The 15,089-nt window shown below is 43.9% G+C and overlaps 1 long non-coding RNA gene across 1 annotated transcript; it reads right to left on the reverse strand.

Moving 5' to 3' along the window:
* Positions 1–733: 733 nt before the first annotated feature.
* On the reverse strand, positions 734–11,106 carry LOC147650781 (uncharacterized). The gene is made up of 3 exons (XR_015275336.1): positions 10,841–11,106; positions 10,466–10,544; positions 734–4,089 (listed from the first exon to the last, which is right to left on the reverse strand). It is a non-coding gene; the product is annotated as an uncharacterized LOC147650781 (long non-coding RNA).
* Between the last annotated feature and the right edge of the window lie 3,983 nt (positions 11,107–15,089).

Raw genomic sequence — 15,089 nt, forward strand, 5'->3', positions numbered from 1 at the left:
CCTGACTCCCGGCTGGCCTCGGGAAGGGATCTGAAGGGTGAGGGCTGGAGGTGAAAGCTGCTCCTGCCCCAGCCCTGAAACCCCAGCGAGGGCAGCAGGGGAGGGGATTGTGCCCCTCTGGCCCTCAGGTGAGACCCCACCTGCAGAGCTGCCCCAGCCTGGGCCCAGCACAGCAAGGAGCTGGAGCTGCTGCAGAGAGCCCAGAGGAGGCTCCAGGATGAGCAGAGGGATGGAGCAGCTCTGCTGGGAGGAAAGGCTGCCACAGCTGGGATGGTTCAGCCTGGAGAGGAGAAGCTTTGGGCTGAGCTCAGGGTGGCCTTGCAGGGCCTGAAGGAGCTGCAGGAAAGATGGAGAGAGACAATTGCCAAGGGATGGAGGGACAGGACACAGGGAATGGCTCCCAGTGCCAGAGGGCAGGGCTGGATGGGATATTGGGCAGGAATTGTTCCCTGGCAGGGTGGGCAGGCCCTGGCACAGGGTGCCCAGAGCAGCTGGGGCTGCCCCTGGATCCCTGGCAGTGCCCAAGGCCAGCTTGGACATTGGGGCTGGAGCAGCCTGGGACAGTGGGAGGTGTCCCTGCCATGGCAGGGGTGGAATGGGATGAGATTTATGGCCCCTTCCAACCCAAAACATGCCACGATACTATGATAATCTGACCAAAAATGTCACTAAGCTCAGACACAAATGTAACAGAAATCTGCCTCCAGCAGCCCTAGTACTTAAAAAATATGTATTAAACAGTAGTGGCAAGATACTTTATTCTTTAAAAAGAATTATATTATTATTTGTCTAAAAAGTAAGCAGCAAGCCTGAATTCATTTACACTTGTGAAATATTCAGATGGCTGTATCAAGTCAATGTACAAACAAATGATCAGTAGTAAGTCACAGATAAATTTCTATTATGCTTGTAGGAACATAATGTATGTTTAATTAATTAATATTAAAAATTTAGTATTATCGCTATATATTTAATGTCTTTGGCACTGCTGGAAACTACTTAGGTTAAAACAAAAAAGCGCCAAAAAATCAAAAAACCCAGCAAAACAGCATAAACCCAAAAACAAACAACCAAAAACCTCCTCCTCCCCCCCAAAAAGCCATTCTTGTCTCCAACAAAATAAAAATTCCTTTGTAACTGTGACAGCAGACTTAGATCTTGTAGAACTGATGGCATTTTATTCAAGTCAGGGGCCATCTCTTTTTTCCTCAATTTTCCACATAACTGACATCAAGCTGACTCCCTTCCCTTGGGGTGCAGATGGCTGGGACTGCTGACAATAAAATGTGGAGCAAAAGGCTGGGAAGAAAACAGTCGAGATGGGTCTTGTAGCAAAGGCATTAGGAAAAGGTCCAAGGAAGGGAGGTGAGATCATCCCCAGACGAAGCTGTTCAGTCCCACACGCTGATCCACCCCAGGTTCTGAGACAAGGGAATGGAGTGATGTGTGATGGGATGGTGCTGGGTTGGGATATGAAAGGTTTGCTGTGCCCAGAGGGTTTACAGGGTGCAGGGCTGGGGCAGGTGGGTGTGCTGACAGTGACAGTGGCACCAGCTCCAGAGGGTCCCACCCTGAGGAAATGCTGCCACCAAAGCAGGGCTGAGCAGCTCGCAGAGCAGAGCCAGCCTGGCATTTGGGCAGGCTATGGCTCAGCGAGATGACATTCTTTAAAACTGACACATTCCCACTTTTAACAAGCACTGGAGTGTAGGAAAGAAGGGGACATCTGCTGCCTCCAGAAAGTCTGGCTCCTGCCCACAAAGGTGCCTCAAAGTCAGCCTCAGAAGCACTTGCTGACCACTTGAGCAACTTGGCAAAGTCTCCCTGCCACTTGTCCTCCTCTGCTGAATTGCTCACTCAGCTCACACCTTTTCCTTTCTCTCTTCCTCAGTGTTCAGCAAGAGCAGCAACGTCAGCCCCAAAAAGAGGGGATTAAATCACAATTTCTGTGTAAGTACTGCATTTCAAGAGGAGCCAGGCCATTCCCCAGAGCAGACAGACTGCCATTACAGGAAAGCTTGGATAGTTTTTCAACTTCAGGTCGAGTTTTCCTATGACAGACCTGAAGTCGAGAGCCTCTTTCACTGCACAAAATATATAGAATTGGCCATAAGTCTTTAAAGCCCTGATGTATTCCAGTCCATTAGTTTTTACTGCTCAATTTATGTTGTATTACGAGGAGATGTGCTGAACTGCCTGAAAGTACAGATTTGCCAAACTATCCAAAAATAATCTGGAAAGCAAGAAAGTCAGGATACCAGCCAAATCATAAGCAGCATGGCCATTTTGCTACCAGTTCAGCTGGTAATAAATTTTTTAAAACACTGTTAAATGTATCTAGATGAATTTGACTTTAAATCACACTTTCTGCTGTACATTTAAAGAACTATCGATTCAAAATGAATCACAGACAACTGGTACAGGTTCATGTGCTGAGAGAACAACTGCAACACAGACACTTCCCTGTCCTTCAGCTTTTACAGCACACAATTAACCAAGCTCCTCCACTGCCACACAGCAATTAAAAGTGATCACACAGCTTCTGGGTGAGCTCTGCAAGATGGAAGAGGGAGCTGGCAGAAGTCTCAAGGAAGTTGAGCTGGTGAGAGAAGATGCAGCATAATTACCATCACAATGCATCTTCCCACCTACAGGAGCAAAGCACTGTTAAATTAAGCTTATCTTCTGCAAGTCAAACACATGTTGGGACTTTGTATTTGCTTACTCTAAAATTTACATGATAATTGAAGTATTACCCAAGTGCAGAGGCATCCTAGGAGCAGCAGAGAGCCTGTCTGATGCTTCCATGTGAAACCCTGGCATTGGAGGTGTGAATTATTTCTGCTTCTCTTCTGTGACCATCTGATAGAGACTTGGAGGCTGCAGGGCCATTACTGTGCTGCTTTTCACTTCATGCATATTCACTCCCCCGACTGTATCTGAGAGCTCTCCCCCAGTGCACAGCTCTCCCAGCCCTCTCTGGAAATCAGGACAAATTGAAAGCAGTACCAGGAGCATTTCCCAGCTGCTGGGCTGGCTAACAAAGCCTTCTGCAGGGCTTCACACAGCCAGCAAAAACAGGCTGAGAGCAACTTTGTGCTAAGTGACCACAGCAAATCAACAATGAAGAGAACCCACAGACAGAGGTGTGCTTAGAAACATGTTCTGGAAGGATTTTAACTGAAAAACAACAGATTGTTATTTGAAGATGATTATATATTAAATACCTCCTCTTGGTCAGTATTATTTATGCCATTTTAGAAGTAGTTTTAGCAACCTTGCTGCTGTGAGATGCTCAAATTCATTCAAATTTAGGCTCTTCAGGTCAAGGAAATGGACTTTTAACAAGAGGTAAATTAAAATGTCAAGAGCAATCATACAGACACTTGTTTACAAGACTGTTATTGTTTTGTTTTACAGGTCCCAGCTTTGTCTTTCTCAATAATTGCAGCATTAACATTTTCACCATAAAAGAAAGGTACTGGATATCATCAAAAAGTTTGAGAGACCTCGACTTAAATTGCAAAATTCTTAAGTGTGAGTCCCTCACCATTCCCAGATCTTTCACACTCAGCTATAATAGAACAAAACTCGGTATGCAAAGTGATAGGCATCTGCATTTTTAAAAAGTGTATCTAATTGTGTCTCTCAGAGGGAAGGTGAGGTGATCACCTTCAATTCCTGCTGTTTGTAGCTGTCACCTTTCCTGGGCTGTGAAAAGCCTTTCCTGAGATTATTCATTTTCCATGCAAAAATACGAAGTACCATAAGTACAAATCCCAATTCACAAGCACAAGATGAACACAGATTTCAGAGAACCCTGAAGCAAATGAGGCCAGTGCCTTGTCGTGTCCTGTGTGATGCTTCAGGGGGATTCACAGGCTGGCAGAGCCTGTGCTGGCCCCTGCTTCTCTGGAGAACATTGTGCCCATTGCTGGGGGTTTGAAGTGGCCTCCTTCTCCCTCTCACATGGCACAGCTGGAGGAGAGTAAGGAATTTCTCCATGGACTTCATCTGAAGTTTATTTGGATCAAAAGAAAGAATTACAGTACTGACTCCAGATCTTCATGTGCCCTTTGATCCTAATTCCTGGAATAGGATGAGAAATGATAAATATCCTCCTTTAGTGTGTGAATGGGGAACACACAACACAACCTTTGTGCTACAAGAGAAAAGGAACTGCTCTGTTCTTTATAGCTCCCATTGCAATGTAAATTCAAGTGGTACCACAGCATCCTTCAGTGGGAGGGCTTCAGGAGTTAAACAGTTAACACCTTTCCTGACAGATTTGATTTCCAATCCTTTCTAGGCAGAAATAAGAGATAAATAGATAAATAATAATATAAATATATAGATAAATAATAGATAAATAGAGATAAATAATCTATATTATAGATAAATATATATAAATAGAGATAAAAGCACTAAAATGCTCTGTTTCAATGGGGACTTTGCCTTGTGTCATTCGTGTTTATAAGAAATGATTACACACCTATTTTAGGGGAGATAAATCAAAGCAATTCACTGCACTTGGCTGTATTGGAGGAAATGTTTATGGGATTATCTTCAAAACATGCAAGTGAGGCTGGAACTTTCATTAGGATCTCACTGCAGGGTAATCCAGCCCTGGAAACAACCTTTTTACTTTTGAACTGACAGGCAAAGGCCCCACAACTTCACTGCTGTTGCTTGCCTTGGTAGGGATGAGCAGCTGTGATGGAGGTGGAAAACATCCAGTGCAGTTTCTGTCCCTCCCTGCTGCTTGAATAATGCTCAACATTCATACAGAGAGGGCTGGTTTGTGTCACTGGTTTCTCTTTTTCAAATCTATATATACAAATCCTAAAAGTAAATAAAATCCCACTGAGTCAACATGAGATTAAATATTTTCATTTAACCAAAATCCATATTCTCACCTATATTGTTTCTTCAGAAAATAAAATACAGCAAAATGCTTTGTAGCTTTTGATGAACAGGTACTATTTTTTATTCTATTATTCTTTTAAAGTTTACTGTACACTGGTGCTTCACATTTTACAGTTCCCTGCCTAAGCAATCCATGTCCAGGGGTTCTGATTATTGCAGTTAATAGCTGTAACAGTGACTAGGAACAGACTCAGGCACTTAGCTCTCAAACAATACCTTCACAGATCTCTATGTTTCACTCAGGGATTTTAAAAAATCAAAAATATTAAGTTTTACAGCATGTCTATTTAACTAATTCTGGAGAAGGGAAAAATTGAGACAGGGAGGTCAAACAAGTCCGGAGGAAAGTAAAATTCAAGTCTCAAAGCCGTTGTATGAGCCACACAGTCCCAAATACATTGTGGGACATTTAAAGGTATTACATTTAGTCCTGCCAAAGACAATTCAGGCACCCACAGAGAATGAGCCACAACACATCCTCTGTGTCAGTTCATTCTTAAAGCCTCTTTAATTTGCAGCTCAGTCACATCATAAACTCCACTGGCTGCCTCAGTATCCATCAGGCCAGTGTGAGAGCAGATCAGGATTTAGCTTTTCACCAAACCTGTGATTATGTTCTAATAAATTAATGTTTATTTCAGATGTAGCTGCTGAAAGTAGGTCCTGAGCAGGCATTCAATAATCTCAGAGAAGCACAGGTTTGTATTATTTGGTTTGGAAGTCACCACTGACTTCATTTGAACAGAACTGGTGCCACAGCACCTGAGCAGGGATAACAAAGGCAGCTCTCCCATTTTTCCCACACACTTTTCCATCCCCTGAGGTGAGCACACCTTCCTGGGGGAGAGGAAGTGCAGGACACAAAGCTGGTAATGCAAAGGGGCTGAGGGTCTCACCTGCCTCTGAGGTCACTGGGAGCTGAGACACCCAAAACAAAATCGAGCCCAAAAACATTCCCAAGCCAGGATTTCAGGAAAAAAACCCAATTGCATCTCTCAGATTTATTGAGGAATTGCATTGCCTTGTTTAAACAGGAACCTCGGGGAGGCTGTTCCTGCTGTTTCAATGCCTGCTGAGGACTCACAATGACATCAATTAAGGAGAAACTTGGCAGGACCTGATCTGTTAATTTTATGCCATTTACATCCATTCTCTCAGCAATGCCAACTGTCAGCATTTGAACTGTTTAAGTTCTTCTCCTTCTGTCTCCTGCACAGGATTGCAGAAGGTTCACTGTGGAAGGAAGCCTTGCAGCCATTGTCACTCCAGAGTTCCCCACTCCAGAAAATGTCCCTGGCACCACTGCTGTTAGCTCTCAGGAGCACACACTGCTGTCCCCAGTGCATCTGGAACAGCCAGAATTACTGGGCTTGTACCCAGACAAAAAAGGGGCTACACATTGTTTCAATGAATCAAACTCCTTAAGGAGATTGGTACGGCATCATTTGCCTTCATTTGCATTTTTTATCTATTTCCTGCTGCTTTGAGAAAAGCTGCTGCAGGTATACTTGGAGCAGAACTAAATTACAGTCCTAAATACAGTAAAAATCTGGGAAAAGGTTTCTGTGACAGTCATGGGCTGCCTGGTGACAGAATTACATCCCATATCAATCTGCAAATCACCACTGGCATCCACCAGCCTGAACAAATATCCCATGGGATCATTGCCCATCCTCCCCTGGTGCTCACCCTGCAAAGGGCTGCTCCCACTCCAGGCACAGGCAGGACAATCAGCTCTGACCCAAGAGGCCAGAGTTTCCACTGCTACAAATCCAGATTTAAAAAGGTTAAAACTACACTTTCACTAATCTCAGAGCTCAGTATTTCTGCCTGTAACAGCTAAAAGATAAACTAGAGATACAAGTGCATGTGGGCTTAAAAACTCCACAAAAATAAGTTGGTATTTCTTCCTTACCTTTGCTATTCCTCAGGATAATTGATCATTTACTTCTTCTTGGGTATTTCCAGCTCTTCACTTTAGTTCTTTCCCGTTTTCCACCTTTTTCTTCCTATCTCTATATAATTTCTCTGGTTTCTCTTTTCTTTACTCCATAAGGTTCTTTCCCTAATTTTTTCCTCACATTCTCCTTAACTGATTGTCTCTCCTCCCTCCTGCCATAGATACTCAATTGTTCCTCCTTGTTCTTCATGGCCACAAATCAAAAACACCAGACATGTAATAAGTTCACCAGACATTCTCAAACCATTCATGCAAGCATCACATTTCCCATTTTCTCTCCAAACCTCTGTTTTCTTCTTTCTCTTCCTCAGCTAGGAAGTCACTCTCTTCCCTATTACTATAAATACTTTTATCCATTCAGATCAATTTACTTCTACCAGCCCAAAGCTCTTAAACTATTCAGATGTGGGGACAGGGAAGGTGGATTTTGAAGGGCAAGGTTGGATTCTGTTCCACTCACTGTCTGGATTCTATCAGGCCTTCACCCAGTCTCACACACAGAGACATCAAATAAAATTTGGGAAGCCTGTTTCTGTTTCAGAATTTGCTCTCTTTCCAGGAAGGTGGTTCAGTCTAAACCCACTTCTTGGGACATAAAAGTAAAATATACAGCTGAGTCCTTTGGCAGCCACTGAGCCCTGCTGATGCCATTAAAGAAAACAGGTATTTTCCCATTTACTGTCAAGTGTACAATTAAGGCAGACACTGAAATACTGGCTGGGAACTGTCCAGTTGGTTAAAGACAGGCATTAATTGAATTCTTGTTCTTCTAATGTGGGAGATAAAATGGATGCTACTGGCCATACAGGATGGGAAGAATAAAAGAGTCTCTTCTTGGGCTCAGAATATTTGGAAGGCTCTAGTGGACACTGAAATTAACTGCCTGTAATTTGCCCTTCTCATTAGGGACTGTAGCATCAGTTCTGATAAAGTCAGTGGCAACTTCCAAACCCTATAATCACAGCCTTGTGATCCTCTTAGAATATTAAATGCCAGATTCAGACCTACTTTCAGCAGTTCTTACAATGGTTGTCACACTGAAAGAAGAGATCCAGGGGTTTCAATTAGAGAAGTTTTTGTGTTGACCTTGTATCAAAAAATTGCCCTGTATGAAAAAGGGCCTAATAGCCTGCATTGAAAAAAGGGTAAAAATATCCCAGGCTCAGTTTTAAAATATTCAATATTGACAGTATTTTTGCTTACACACAGGATTCCTGTTACAGGTGATTCTCAGCCAAGGACACAAAGGCAGGAGGATGCAGACACTGGAGCAGTGTGACACAGCCACTGCTGGGATCCCCTCCTGGGCAGCCAGCACAAGGCAGGAGCCAAGGGAAAAGAGAGAATGAGAAAGGAAGAAATGAAATAACTTCTTAGGTCAGCTGGGTCAGGAGCTGTTCCAGGAGCAGGTCAGAGGAGCCTGTCGCTGTCACCATCCCCATCCTCACACTCAGCTGCTCCCACTGCCCCCACACTCCCTCAGCCCTGGAGCTCAGAGCTCTCCCCAGGACTCCTTTGTGCCAGAAGCAAGAAGTGTCTCACAGACAGATTTTTTTCTTCTTTTATTTTTTTTTTCATTTGCTGCTCAGAAAATTGAGACACATTCCATGCTCGTTTTACTGTTCCTACAATGACAAATTACATGTTCACGTCTGGAAGGCTACATTTTGTACAGTTCTGTTTCACACAGACAACCTGTTTGAAAAGCTGTCAAAATGCATCAATAACTTACCATTATCTCCCCTGCAGGAAGTATCAAGGTACTCGCAGAAGTCAGCATCTTAATGTACGATAACTTTCAGGTGAGTTAAGGGAGAAAAGTGGCTATTAAGACACCATATTTATAGCATAAACCCTTAATGATTCAGCACAAAGCTTCAGCACAAAGCAGAATTTAACCTGCAGCTTTTAGCACCTCACCTAAAAATTCATCTAGCTCAATTTCACTAACTAACCAACTTTTATCATCAATTCTGGCAAATTCAGTTGCCCCAAACATGAGAACTCCAATCTGGGCACAGCCTGACTTGTATTTAAAGGAGCATCTCAAACAAGGATTTACTTCTAGAGTCAATAAAACCATTGCATTAATCCAATTTCACAGATGCAGAGAATTAATTGCTCTAAGGAAAAATGATTTTCCAACTTAATGGTGAACTAAATAAGCCTCAATCTCAATTGTCCACGATAAAAAATATTTAGTCCTAGTAGCTAATTAAAAATATTTACTTATTATGTCAGGAGAACACATCATGAGGTGGCTAAAACTCATTAGATGGACTTCTATAAAATCAAAGTCACAAAGAATCAGAGTAGTTTCCATATTTTCATGACTTTGACCACAAAAAGATGTGCATGTGAAGTAGCCAGTGGGCTGTAAACATTTCTTAATGTCTGTCCCATAAATATTCTGACTGTGCCTGGACAGGTGGGAGCCCCCTGAACTTCAGTGCTGTCATGGATTAACTCAGGTGCTTTGCAGCACTACCACCACCACTGGGGGACTTCCCAAACACAAATTGCAATTATTTTTGGAAAGAATGTATAAGGTAGAAATCAGTGGGTTTTGTCATGATTAAACCTTCCAGATTTTACTGTCAGGTCATTTTCCATCGGCCCCTCCAAAATCCAATTGCACTCCCCATGCTGAGCTTGTGCTCCCTCAAAAAACAAAAATGTCACCACTCAAAATGGTTTGTTCAGACAATTTTATGAGTTCATCACAGAAGTTTCCTGTTACTGCAGATTGGTGGCAGTGGAGCAATGAACCTCCAGGGAACTTCTCTTGTCTGAAGCAAACTGATTCTGGGCTTTTTAAGGAAGAGTTTCCTAATCAGAGTAACTGAAGACTCTAAAGTGCATCAAAGAATTATCTTTTTCTTTTGCCCCCATTATATTGTCTTAAACAGTGATTTCTAATTTCCCCCAATTTATCCTTGTGATAGGGAACCAAAAGTCTTAATTACAGTCTGGAGAAAAAAAAAAAAAGGAAGATACTGCTGCTGGTTTTATCATTTGCATACAGAAGAATAAGTCTCAAAACCTGGTAAAAATACTGTTTTGTATTACAGACATTACAGATTTCCTGCCAGGATCCAGTTGCTCTGTTCAGAATTCTGCAGGGAATACATCACAGTGATACCCAGGCAGGAAGAATTGCATTTCAGCAGGCTTAAATACCAAAGAGTTATTTCCCTGCTTTGGTGGCCACTGTGGCCCAGAGTGCTCTCAGTCATTCAGTGTCTGATGCAGCCTTCCCAGAGCTCTCTCCTGACACAAGGAATATGTTTTGTCCTTTTTTAGGGTGGGAGGGAGATTAGGAACCTTATGAAGAAGCCTGGAACATCTCTTTGAAAGGCAGAATATCTTGGAGCTACAGCAAGGGCTCACTTTGACTCTTTTGTAAAAGCTTTCAGTCATCAGCCAGTAGAGTTTGGGAAATGTATGACTCTGCAAGATTTCATTACCACCAAAAATTCCAGTCCCCTCAGCTGATGGATCATGCCTGGCAATTTATAGATATATTTAGAGGAAGTTTGCTGCTCCCATTTTTTATGCCAAATGTAGTTTGTCTCTCACCTGCCCATCCAATATCTCTCACCAGGCAGGTCTTTCATTATGCAGAGCATTCCTCTGGGACACGATGCTCCTTGTAAGCCTGAAAGAAACAAATGTTGAATAGATTATATTATGGACTGAGTCTTGATGTTATTTCAGATGTTGATAACCCTGAAAGGATATATTTGCTGGATTAATTTCCTGTAGAGTTTCTGGGCTACTCTTGTCTGTAATATTCCCGGCTGTAATACCCTGGACATGACTTTATCACCATGAGCTGCCTGTGGGACCCCAGACCTCCCTGCCCCTCTGTGTGAGACTGGGAATACAAACACTCCTGATTTTCTTTCAATGCATCTTCTAACAAACATTTAAAATGGAGAAATTCAGCATTACCTAGAGATACATCATACTGTCTTCTTCTATTTAACTGAGCAAAAGGCTCCTTCCATTGCAAGGATTTAAGCCAGGAAAGCATCACTCTTCATTAAATTTGAATTCCTGGGTTATATAGTCACGGTGTGACCTTGCAAACACACATTTTGCACTTGCCAGACACATCCCAAAGTTTTGCCCCTGTGATGAATGGCACAGTTGATTCATAACCTGAGCCAGCTCATTAAACCAGCCCAAAGCTAAACATTTGCAACAGCCTAATCAAACAGCTATAAATTCCACCTGCCCTTAATTGTGGGTGTAAATCTGGAGCACCAGGCTCTGGAGGCAGCTCAGAGGAAACTCCAGTGGAAACAGCCCAGAGTAAAACTGGCAATTCCCTCTCTCACAGAATCCCTGATCCCACCAGGAAATAAAACAACCCTGCCCTGAACATTCTATTCATTTTCTCTGTTTAGACTGCACCATAACTGCTGATGTTTAATGTCAACATGGTTTTATTAAATACCTGGTTTGTGCTCTAAGGTTTTATTTGCTTTATGGTTTTTGTTTTCATCTTTTATTTTTCAGGGACACTGGTGCAGGCTGGTCTCAGTAATTATGCCCACCATTCTTTACCCTTTATTTTTTCTCCCAACAAAACTCTAAAACATTTTCTTCTCTCTTTTGTTAGAACAAATTTAAAAGCAAGATAGATAAGTATATATAAAGTAAAAGTACATGACTATTTTTTTTAGAAAGGATTTATTAAATTCCTCCAGCAGATATTAACTGTATCTGTCAAGTGATTTGCTTTAATTGTTGGTAGGTGCAGAGACAGAGTTTAATTGATATCTGAATGATAAAAATCAATATGTTTTAGGATTCAAAGCACAAAAACAAATGAGGTGTTTCCACTGGCTGTGGGAGGTTGCAACTATGACACAGCAAACACTGAAAGTGAATGTGGATCAAGTAAAGGAAAATTCCTGGGGTTCACACCCAATTCACCTCAGCTTTGTGGGGCACTTAGGGATTGATCTCCAGCACTACATTAAGGACTCCACCAAGCCTCCCTGATGGCACCAGAGCCCTCCTTGAGGAGCAGGGACCACTCCAAGAGCTGCAGGAATGTTGAGAACATCAGGAACTCAGGCCTGAGGCCACAGGGGTGAGAAATGCACGTTCCCAGTGCCAGGGCCAGCTCAGCTGCCCTGCCCTGCACCACGTCCTGGCTCCCCTCTCCCACGGGCTGGCCTTGCTCCAGACACCTTGGGAGAGCTACCAGAGGACAGCCAAGACACTGCTGCTGCTCATCCCTTCCTTCCCAAAAATAGGAGGGAAAAATGCTGACCCAGCAGTCAAAACCTACAGGTCACCATTTTACCTCCAATAGAGTTAAAAGATTTTGTCTATTGAAAGAGCAAAAAAAAAGAGATATCAAGAAGAAAACAAATTAAGCTAAAAATAAATGCTATTAAATTAATAACTCTGAGTAAAATGAACTAACAGCTCTGCTGCTGTTATTAATAGGATGAAGTAATGAGTAATGTTCTCAAAAGATGAGAGAATCTCACGTCTGTAAGCTAGTGTGTACCTCAGTGTTGAACTACCACAACTTCCCAGAGCCATGGAAAAAACCAGCAAGAGCAGTGTTTACTTTAAATTCTGAAATACAACTTTTAAGAGATCCTATTCCCTGGGTCTGATAGGGAACAAGAAAAAATAAAAACCCAGAGTAAAAAATAAACCATCTAAAAGGCATCCATAGTTGACAGCAAGAAGAAACTAAAGCAGAACAAACTCTTATTCACAGCACTCTGATGTTCTGGCAGTGAAAGGATGAGCCCCATTAAATCACAACATTGGTATCAAAGGCAATGAGCAGAGGTTGCAAGAGGAGCACAGAAGAAAGAAATGCATCTCCAAAGGATTCCTGCCAAGGAGGTACCAGCTGTCTCCATGCACTCACTGTCCCAAAATTGAATAAAATACGTGGAAATCATTATGTTGCAAAGAGTGATGAGGTAATTAGGTGATTCTATCATACAATGCTGCTTCTTACAACATTGAAAATTAGAAATGTCCAAATCCTACAGCTGAGGAGACAGGCAGAAAGACAGAAATTCATGGGAAGATGGAGTACTGGCATTTTCACTCAGAGCCTATAAAATCTTCTTCTTTCCTCTTAGTTCCTGTCTTCCCTCTTAGATAAACAAGGTAAAACTCTGTGGAGTATCTGCCTCATCCTGAATTCCTCATGTGGCCCAGACTCCCATCAGCTGCTGGAAATGCCTGACCCTTGTGGGCAAACACACAGCCAGAGAGCCAAGGGCAGAGCTGCAGCTCCCTGACAGACCCAGGTCATCAAACAGATCTCAGCCGGGCAGTGGAGAGGAAAGAAATTTAAAAAACCAACAAAATCACAACAATTTCAGCTTGTGATCAAAACAAGCAATAAAATTGATGGGTTAAATTGATAAAAACTAAACTAAAATATTTTCACCACCACAGTTGCTTCTTTAACATTATTGTTTTCCATACAGTGCATACACAGTCATGAATTACTAGCTAATTAAGATGTGTTTCCTCTGTCTGACTAACAAGGACCTAACCTGCACATCTTTCAGAGGTCTGCACTGGAGGGAAACCCCAGCTCACTCCCATGCCTGCAAATCAAACTGTGCTGGCTCAGAGTGGCTCAGTGGTGAAAGGCAGAATTCCCACATCCAGCCCTCTGAGCCAGGACAGCCAGGGACAGCCAGGGACAGCCAGAACAGCCAGGACAGCCAGGACAGCCAGGACAGCCAGGACAGGCAGGACAGCCAGGACAGCCAGGACAGGCAGGACAGCCAGGGACAGCCAGGGACAGCCAGGGACAGCCAGGACAGCCAGGACAGCCAGGACAGCCAGGGACAGCCAGGACAGGCAGGACAGCCAGGGACAGCCAGGGACAGCCAGGGACAGCCAGGACAGCCAGGACAGCCAGGACAGCCAGGGACAGCCAGGGACAGCCAGGACAGGCAGGACAGCCAGGGACAGCCAGGGACAGCCAGGACAGCCAGGGACAGCCAGGGACAGCCAGGACAGTCAGGACAGCCAGGACAGTCAGGACAGCCAGGACAGGCAGGACAGCCAGGACAGGCAGGACAGCCAGGACAGCCAGGACAGGCAGGACAGGCAGGACAGGCAGGACAATCAGGACAGTCAGGACAGCCAGGACAGGCAGGACAATCAGGACAGTCAGGACAGCCAGGACAGGCAGGGACAGCCAGGGACAGCAGGCAGAGACAGGCAGCAGTCACTTCCTACTTTCACAAAGCACGGTCATCTTGAGAAGAGACAGCATTCTCTAAAATCCATCTGAACAGTGAGAGGAATGAGACACTGCCTGAACACATCAATCCCAGAACAACTGCAGTCCTTAAAACATTGCATCAATTCAAACAACCTCCACCAAAACCCCCCACCCTGTTTCCCTTGCTCCCCTGGGGTGAGGAAATGAAGCCATGAGAAGAGAGCTGCCTTGAGCATGCAGAGCATCCCCAGGCCAGCCAGCCCAGCCCTGGCTCAGCTGTCCCCAGCTGTCACCTGCCTTGGAGCACCAGGCTGCGAGTGGAGTTCTCCAAGGGACAGAAAACCCTGATTCATTGCTGCATGTCCCTCTGCACAGACTGACAAAAGGTCCTCCTTGCCCTGACACCAGCTCCCTGGCCATCTCCTTGGCTGTACAAGGAAATTTCCAGTGTAAACTCACAGTCATTAATATCTCATGCTCTGACTTTAGCACCCTGCCTTTGGCTGACCACACCAGTACCCAGGAGGACTTGTATGCCCAGGTAAAAGGACCATGAAATATCCTGCTGCTGAAAGTCCCAGTTGTACCCAGGGATCTCTAACATGGATATTTTTCTGTCTGCAATGTACCAAGGCTTTTAGAATTCCAATGTTTGTAGTATGGCCCAAACTCTTAGAGAGGGCAAGAATGCACGAGCTCACTGTTTTAACAGCTGCAGCCAGGTAATCAAAAATAACTGGGAAAACAGACATGCCAAATGAACAGCCTCTGGGTGCTGGGAAGGCAATCCATAGGCTTTGCAAGGAATTTTCCTTTGGCTTATTGCCGAGTAGAGGTCTCAGCATCGCTGCCCTGGGGCAGGATAGCTCTCCCCATTCTGGCATGAGGTGCTTTCAGCCCCTCCAGCAGCTTCCTCACCTGCACAAGGCTGAGGCTGCCCTTCCTTGCTGGCTGTGAGGAGCACACCCGTTC

This window comes from Cyanistes caeruleus, chromosome 12 (genome assembly GCF_971803275.1).
Source record: "Cyanistes caeruleus chromosome 12, bCyaCae1.hap1.1, whole genome shotgun sequence".
In the NCBI taxonomy this organism is placed as follows: Eukaryota; Metazoa; Chordata; class Aves; order Passeriformes; family Paridae; genus Cyanistes; species Cyanistes caeruleus.